Below are 9,560 nucleotides of genomic sequence, written 5' to 3'. Positions count from 1 at the left end.
GTGCCAGATATGCTACATAAAGAGCACCTACTGTGTGCCAGGTATGCCACATAAAGTGTACCTACTATGTGCTAGGTACTCCACATAAAGTATACCCACTGTGTGCCAGGTGCTCTACATAAGGTGCATCTACTATGTGCCAGGTGCTCTATATAATGGGCACCTGCTTGTATCAGATGCTCCCCTGCATCACAATGCCCAAAGCTGTCCCATCACCCTCCCAACAGCTCCCTAGGCCAGAGCCCTGGGCATTGTTGGAGAGACCCGAGTGATGGCATCCAGAGGAGGGAAGGTGTCCATTTAACACAAAAGCAAACTGAGGCTCGGAGAGGGCAGGCCTCTAGTCCAAGTTGCAGAGCTCATAGGAACTCAGGACTATGAGACCCTCAAATCCAAATCTGTTCCCTCTGCCATGCTGCTCCACCCCCATTCTTTAGCGTCAATGCCATATTAATATAGGGACATTTATAATGGAGTAATCTCAGGCAATGTGATAGCCCCAAAGGGGAAATACCTTGAGGCCCTTGGATCAGCACCTGGCTCCTTCTCCCACATGCAGGATTCTCCGCCCAACAGATCCAGGGCTCCCCTCCTGGCCCTCCCTAGATCCTGTCCAGAATTGCCCTGTGGGGTGGACTCAAGTGAGAGGGGGTGCTTGAAGGAGGGGGCTCCTAGCAGAACTGCTGAGCAGGAGGGTGGGGAAGACAGTACTCCTGACACTGGCTGGGTGTTGGGGAGCCCCTAGACCACCCCCACCCCACTACCCCTGCCAGCTCAATCAGCCAGGGGATTCAGGCACCTGGTCCTACAGCCTCATTCGCATAGGGTGCATCCCCCAAAATCCCCACTACCTCTGCAAGGACAGACCTCGCCTGCTGGCGGTTCCATCCCTGTTAGGCTCAGCGAGCAAAGCCAGAGGTTGATGAACAGGCAGGGTCCTAGGGACAGAGAAGAAAGTGCCCCCAGTGGCTAGAGGGGCTCAGCTCACTGCAGACCTCCTGTGTGCCTGGGATGGGCAAGCAGGTTAGAGCAGGAATGGCAGCCATCGACATTGCCAACATGAGTCATGGAGCCTATTTTAAGTCTTTTAACTATATTTAACCATTTTGTTTTTCCATTTTACAAATGAGAAATCAAGTCTGGAAAATATTTAAGTGACTACCCACAGTCATACAGCTGGTGGATCTGGGCTGTGCACCCAGACCTCCCACCCAGCCTCACATTGTGTCCCCCTCACCACCAGGCTGTGCCCCTTCGTGTCCGTAAGTGGGCGTTTCAGCAGCAGCACCTCACAAGGTTGTTGCAATAACTAAAACAGACGATGCATGCAAAATGACATTTCAGGGATAAAAAGAAGGGAGTAAAGGGGAAGTTCATCTACTAAACATGTGTTAAGTGGCATCATCTCCCCTCACGTATTGTCACCAATTCTCTCAGCAGAGCGGATCTTTTGTGTCCAAACAGCCTGCAACTTTTCCCCTGATAGCCAGACTGGGTATTAAGCCTTGCCTGTCATCCTCTGCTCCTACTCCCACTAAGCAATAGTAGCAGAATAGACAAAAACAACTCCTCCTGCCGTCCCCACCTGGGGAGCAGAGCCATCGGCATTGCCAACATGAGTCATGGAGCTCAGGAACAGCCACCAGCACCTGCACTCACCATTCAATCTCTTTAGGCTCGCAGACCTTCAGAAACTCTTGCATCTCCTGCCCGCAGCACTCCTGGTATTCTGGGTGCGTTGCAAGGTTGTACTGGACCTAGGAGAGACCACTGGTCTTGGTGTCATAGCCTGAGGGGCAGCCAGGCAGTCTTGGGTCTCTGGGCTGCTTCAGCACCAGAGGGTGGACAGCACCCATGCATTGAAGGCCTCAGAGAGGATGGGGGAAGGGGGATGGGAAGGGTGAAGCCATCCAGGGTCCACCCACCATGTCCCTGGGATTAGGGATCTTGGTCCTCACTGGGACCCTCTCCCTCAAACATGAAGGTGTCAGCCTCCGCTCTTGTGTCCTCATCAGAGAACTCCTTCCCATTTTCATCCTGGAGAGAAGGCAAGACACCCTTGAAAACCACACCAGCTCTGAGGACTCCTCAGTCTAACATGAAATAAACTCTGAAGATCCATCCTCCTTCCAGAAACCCAAGCCCAGCTTGCACTCCTAGATGTCTCTTGGTCACCATCACCAGATCCCGCACCATACAATCTTCCTCACTGGCTTCCTTGCTTCCTCTTTTGTCCCTGGTGGGAAGAATCAATGACACATGAATATTTTCATGTTTCTACATGTTGAGAACTTTCTGAGAAAAAGTTACTGGCAAATGAGCTTACAGGATAATTAAATAACCATTCGCCTTGGAAGTTAGAGATTAAGTATTGCTCCAAAGACGTATACTCACATTCCAGTGTAGTAAATGCAGACAATCTTATTTATTTCCCCTGAAGACATTTGTGTTGTAAGTCTACAGACTATTACATCTCACTGAAGAGAATTGGTTTATGCTTCAAAATAAAGCACTCTCTCTTGCTCTCTCTCTCTCTCTGTCGAGAAAATAAATAGAAAGTGTGCCAAGACTCATAATGTGGAGTCCCTCTCCTAGGGCGCAAACTCTGTTCCACATACAGATAAAAACATTGCATTGCTCTTGGAGAAATGTGATTTGGGAATGAAAGCCAGTGCTACAATCCTACTCCAGCTGCTAGTGTTGCTGTGAGCAATAAATGGGCTGCTGTGATCCAGGTGTTTAATGCACCTGTTACAATAGACATCTGTCACAATAGAAAAAGTCATAGACAGAGAAAGACATAGACATAAACATAGAGAAAGATATAGATATAGACATAGACACAGACACAAATATAGACAAAGATATAGACATAGACAAAGGTATAGACATAGGCAAAAGCATAAACGTAGAGAAAGATATAGATGTAGACATAAATAGAAACAGACAAAGACGCTGGGCGCTGTGGCTCACTCATGTAATCCCTGCACTTTGGGAGGTCAAGGCAGGCAGATCACAAGGTCAGGAAATCTAGAGCATCCTGGCCAACACGGTGAAACCCCATCTCTACTAAAAATACAAAAATTAGCTGGGCGTGGTGGCGGGCACTCGTAGTCCCAGCTACTCAGGAGGCTGAAGCAGAATCACTTGAACCCGGGAGGCAGAGGTTGCAGTGAGCCGAGATCATGCCATTGCATGCACTCCAGCCTGGCAACCAAGCAAGAATCTTTCTTAAAAAAAAAAAAAAGAAAAGAAAAAGAAAAGAAACAGACAAAGACACAGACATAGACAAAGATGTAGACATTGACAAAAACCAAGAATTAGATGAAGACAGACACAGACATAGAGAAAGATATAGACATGAGCATAGACAAAGGCATAAACATGACATAGACATAGGCACAGACATAGACAAAGACAGACATTGACAAAGATATAGATGTAGATAAAAACATAGACAGACATAGACAAAGAGAAAGAGATAGACGTAGACATAGACATAGACATAGATATAGGCATACACATAGACATACACATAGACAAAGAGACACAGAAATATACATAGACATAGACAAAGACACAGGCACAGAAAAAGACAAAGACATAGATACACAGATATGACATGAACAAAGACATAAACATAGATCTAGATATAGACATTGACACAGAAAAGACACTAAACATAGACATAAAGACTGAGATGAAGACACATACATAAAGATATAAACAGACATACACAAAGACATAAACATAGACATTGACAAAGATATAGACAAAGAAAAGACACAGACATAGACATAGAAAAGACACAAAGACATAGATATAGACACAACGAAAGAAAAAGAAGCAGATACAGACAGACACTAGCAATGACAAAGATAAAGACACAGACATAGTCATAGACACAGACACAAATTCAGGCATGGACAATGACCTAGACATAGATATAGGTATAGATATAGATATAGATATAGGTATAGATATATTAATACATATATAGACTAGCTTATTAATGCATAAATAGAGTAAAATCTTATACTTGTCATTTTCACATCTAGCAGTCCCCTGCTAGGTGCATTCAGCAGATTCATCTCTAAAACCTTTCTCTGACCTGTCCCTCCCTCCCTCAAGCACATGCCATGACTCCCCAGTGCCCTCTGGATCAAGTCTAAGTTCTTTGATCTGACATTTGACATTAAGCTCCCTTCTGTTTCTTGAATTCAAATCTCAGAGAAGCCCACCTTGCTAATCAGGAGCACATCAATGAAGTCCAAGGTCTTGGACTTGGCTTTGGCTTGGAGGAAGTCATCAACACCCTGGCTAGGGAGGGTGTGGCATTGCTCCTGGATGACAGCGTCTGTGAAGTCATGCCCCAGGCAGCAGGCTCTGTGGAAGTGCCACCAATCATGGGTGAGATAATACAGGAAGTCCATGTGCAGGAGGATCTGCTGGTTTCTTTTTGCTACAAGGGAACTGAGCTCCAAGACAGAGGCAATATATTCACTGGGCTTCCTGAAGGATAAGGGCAGAAAGGGAGGCAACAGCTTAACATGTCTGAAACCCCAGAAGCACCTCCCGCCAGCAGCTAGGATCTACCTTCTATCAGGAAACAGAGTATACAGAAACAGATGACCCCACACATACAGAGAGGGGGTCAGCCATGAGATTGATTCTCCAAGCCCTTATCTCCCTGCATCCCATCTCTGTGAGATACCTCCATGCCCCTAGGCACCCAGAGCATAACTTGAACATCATGCTTTTATTCTCTCTCCCCTGCCCCCAGTATATAATCCTGTCCCTTCTCCTTCCTGAAACTGTTCACAAAGATCAGACCTCATCCTCTTCCAACCGTCCCTACCCTACCCTAGCCTCCTTGCATCCAACGTCAACTCCATTTAGTGTCCACACTACAGTCAGTCCCTCACAGAGCTCAGCTCTGACCATGCCCATTAGCTCAAACCCCTTCAATATCTCCCTGGAAACCTCATGATAATGTTTATACCAGTCATTCAAAGACTGTGACACAACTCCTCCAAGTAGGCACTTCTGCTTGCCCTCATCAGTTCTCTCTCCCCCAGCCTACTCCTTTGGGTCCATGGCTCAAATTCCCAGGCACTGGGCAAAGACTCACTCCTGACATTGGCTGCCAAAGCTGAAGACACATTTCTGCAGACTACCCAAGGTCATGAGGTTCATGTGCTCAAACATGTTCAAACAGGCATTATGCTCCAAGGCCAGGAGGTGCCACTTGGCCTAGCCAGAGATGGGGACAGACCTGGGGCTTGTCCCTGGCTTCCTCGAGCCCCTCCCCAAACCCAACCACCAAGGCACACTATTCCAGCCTCTTTGTTTTCTCCCCAAGTATCCCTCCCCAGGGGTAACCAAATTGCAGTGTGAGTAAAAGTTGTTAATATTAAGAGATGGAGATGCGAGACTGGGAGTCAGGAGATCTGGGTTCAAGTTCCAGCTCTGAATGTCCTTGGTGAACTCCTTACACTTCCCTACGTTCTACCTGTCACATCTTGAGGAACAGTCGAGATTATGTGCCTTGGTGCCACATAAACAAGGTTAGAAACCCTGTTTCACTACTCCAAGCTCACTTATTAGCTGGGTGAACTTGGGCAAGCTCCCTAATCTCTCAGACCCACAGCTTCATCCTCTACAGTGGGGCAAAAATATCTCCTTCAAAGAATAGTGAACATCAAATCAGTCAATATACACTTGTAGCATGGGATGGGAACATGGCATTGTTTATGACATACAGTGAGTGTTCAATAAATGTTGGCTTTCATTATCTGCCTTGTTATAGATTGATTACAAAAATATCTCTATGTTGGGACAGGAAGTCCTCCATGAGCCCTGAGTATCCCTTTTGGGTATGCTAAAAATGCAAAACACTGAGTTCTTAACTTCAGCCATTTCTGAGAGTTGTGTGTGCAGAGAACAGCGTTCAAGAATAAGGTAATGACTCCCTTTGGACCTGTATCAGGCTTACTTTGCTTGCTGTTAAGGCAGATTCCCTAAGCCTAATGCTGCTTCCCTGTAATGCAACATACTACCTGAGCAGGCATTTATAAAAGCCCAACAATGTCACCCGAAGGGATTTGGGTATCCTGGAGAAACAATGCAATCTGACAGGAAACACATACTCCTTGCTGTGCCATGAGTAATAAACCACCCTTTGTCTCTGACCCAGGAGTCTCCTGTCTTCTGGCAGAATCCATGAAATAGTAACAAGCTAACTCATCAATTTGCAAGTTTAATAAAACCCCAGAGACTTCACAAAACCCTCGCCCCAATTCTTCACTTCCCCCCCATCCACACGCTTTGCAATGTGATTTTTTAGCGACTTTCCTTAAGAGACAGAGCCTATTTTACTCCTCCTCTTCTTTTCTGATTGTGTGCTGGGATTTTGGCTTTCAATGATGAAATGCAATGTGGTGAAAATGGTGAGGTAATAACTAATGAAACTAAGCCTCGTGTCACTCCGTGGAAACCTGCCTGCCTGCATTGTGAACCATGGGGTGCCTTCTGGAAAGAGAGAATCACATGAAGGAACATCCAGGGGTCCCAGCTGAGGCCATCTGTATCAGTCTGAAGCCAGCCAAAACCCAAACACTGAGAGAACTCAGCCAACACCTGCAAGGCTGACTACCTGACTCCAGGTTGCTCATGTACCATGACTGATGCCTTCCACATAGAGAAGGACCTGCCAACTGTCCCATAGACTTAACATGTATAAACCTTTATTGTTTTAAACCAATGAGTTTTCAAGTGGTTTCTTATCAGCAACAGCTACTGTGCAATTGTCGTCATGACCCTCTTGATTTTATAGGGCTTGGGTGACGGAATCATAGAAACAGACACCTTCTGGGCACCTACTATGCACCAGGGACGTGACTCCATTACATCACCCTGACCACCTTTTAAGTAGGGATTATTATACCCATTTTACAGATTAAAAAAAAAACTAGGGATCAGAGAGGAAGAACAATGGCCCAATGCCACCCAGCAGAGCCAAAATTCTACACCAGATCTGTCTGTGGTCCCTCCACCCCAAAGCTGCAGCTGGGACCTTGGCTTCAAATAACTCACGTGCATGATGTTCACACTCTCATTGAAAATCTTCATATAGGGCTTCAGGATGTTGAAATGGAAGGCAGGCGTCAGCATCTCACGGTGGCAGCTCCACTTGTCACCAGCACTCAGCAGGAGCCCGTCCCCTAGCAGGGCAGCCAAGGGCCATGGGCAAGGTCATCTTCCTCCCCTGGTCCCCCAACTTTTTTCCCAACCCTGTTCACCTGCAGATACTCACCCAGCCAGGGCTTCAGGAAGCTGTAGAAGACCTTGTCCTTTGGTGCAGTGGTGGCTGACATGAATGGGGACGATCAGGGGCCATGGAGGCGGGCAAAGGAGGGACTTTGGGGTTGGGGGAAGGCTCCCAGCTAGAGGTTTGCACTTCTCCCCTCCAAGCCCCACATAGCAGGAAGGGGGCCAAAGAGAGAGGAAGAAGAGAGGATGGGGGAGGAGAGAGGAGATTAGACCAGGCTATAGCAGCACAGTGCAGCAATGACAGCCTAACATGGCACAGCATGCTACAGTATGACTTGACATGGCTCCAACATAGTCTAACATGTTCTGCAAAACCTGAGCATAGCTCAACACTACAAAATGCCTCTACAGGGACCTAGCATACTTCGTCTTTCCTGGCACTTTCTACCATCTCCTGACATAAAGCTGGAACATGTGACATAGCTCCAATGTATCTTAACATGTCCTGACGTTCAACATCACTGATCATATAAAAATGCAAATCAAAACCACAGTGAAACGCCATCTAACACCAGTCAGAATGCCTCACATATGCGCCTGTATGCACGCACACACGTGCTGTTACAACACTGCACACAGTCACACAAACACATACAGTCACATACCCACACACTCTGTCTTCTCTTGCTCTCACACATACATACAATGAAACTAATAAAGACTCTGTAGGGCCAGTTGTACCCAAACTGTCCAGCAGAGAGTGCCTCCTTCATACTTACCCAGGAGAGGTTAGAGGTCTCATAGCAGCCAGTAACAAGACCAGGCCTGAGTGTGTTTTGAGAATTACATACACAGGTGTAGCAGAGTCCTGTGGGTTTATGTCTCATTCATAAACCCTCACTCCCCTGAGAGGATTCTCAAAGCCTGTTTGGAGTGGGAGAGGAGACATTTGACACCCACGTGTGGGTCACTCTTTGAAGGAGTTTGCTGCATAGAGGGGCAAAGAAATGGAAAATCAACTGGTGTGAAAATGAGGCCAAGAGGGGAAGTGTTTTAAGACTGAGGAAATAACAGCATTATTGTATTCCAATAAGAATGATCCAATATACAGACAACACACAAAAATCAACCATATTCCTATATCCCAGGGTCAGCAAACCTGGGATTTAGGTCTATGGATCGAATTTGGTCTATGGATCAAATATGGCCTGTGTACTGTATATGTACGGCCTACGAGCCAAGAATGGTTTTTATATTTTATAAGGTAGTACAAGGAGAAGAAGGAGAAAGAGAAGAAGAAACCAGATAGGGCATGCAAGACCTAAAATATTGACTATGTGGCCTTTTACAAAAACAGGATACAAACTTCTATCATGTATTAACAATAAACAACTGGAGAACACATATTTTAAAGCACCATTTTATTACCATTGTACACCAGAAAAAATTAAATTCTCAGCTGTACATTTAACAAAATATGTGCAGAATTGTCATGGTGAAAACTACAAAACAATGATAAAAGAAATTCAAGAAAACAAATATACAGGGGTATACTATATTCATGAATTGGAAGAAAGGGAAAGAGAGAGGGTCTGATTAGAGTCCAGAAAGGCCCAACCTGAATCCTTGGGAGTTTGTTAGCAGTCCTGTTACCAGGAAACCACCACTGTCCCAGGCCAGCAGCTTGAAGCCACCACAGCCTTGGGCAGTGCCTTTCCCCATCCCAGGCCAGGACCCTCCAGCCCTGGCACTCCCAGCCTGGCACCTTCTGTCAGGAGCAGCTTGTCCCACACAACCTCTTCTCCTTTTCTGCTGGGAGGTCTTTGACCCTGGCCCCTGATCTAGGGAAGAACATAGGAGGCTGGGCTGGGCTGGGCTGGGCTGAGGCGGCCAATCCCCACAGCCTGGGTGTGTCTTCCGTGCCTGAGCAGCCAGCTAAAACCTGGGATTGGGCCAGCTGGGTGTGGCTCAGGGTGTCCCAGCACGAGCACTGAATTCTCAGGTCTCAGTACCTTCTTGGCAGTTTGCAGGGGAAGTTGGGAGGTGGTTAGAGGGGACTCTGAGCCCCAAGTTTACCTCCACCCTGCCCTTCCAAGACAAGGGTGTTCAGATAAAAGCGTATACTTATGACAGTTCACAGCCAGCTGGGCTGGGCCAGGCCAACCCATATCCCAGATCATCTGGGCTCGTCTCTAAACATGGGCGGGGAGGATGTCAGGCGCCATATCTTGGTGCAGACCTAGGAGATTCAGAGACAATCACTTGAACCCAGGAGGCGGAGGTTGCAA

At 46.8% G+C, this 9,560-nt stretch overlaps 1 pseudogene; it reads right to left on the bottom strand.

Moving 5' to 3' along the window:
• Positions 1 to 1,655: 1,655 nt before the first annotated feature.
• On the bottom strand, positions 1,656 to 7,355 carry LOC100432211 (cytochrome P450 4F2-like; annotated as a pseudogene).
• Positions 7,356 to 9,560: the final 2,205 nt, after the last annotated feature.

Source organism: Pongo abelii, chromosome 20 (genome assembly GCF_028885655.2).
Source record: "Pongo abelii isolate AG06213 chromosome 20, NHGRI_mPonAbe1-v2.0_pri, whole genome shotgun sequence".
NCBI classification, from domain to species: domain Eukaryota; kingdom Metazoa; phylum Chordata; class Mammalia; order Primates; family Hominidae; genus Pongo; species Pongo abelii.
This window is presented reverse-complemented; position numbering and strand designations above follow the sequence as displayed.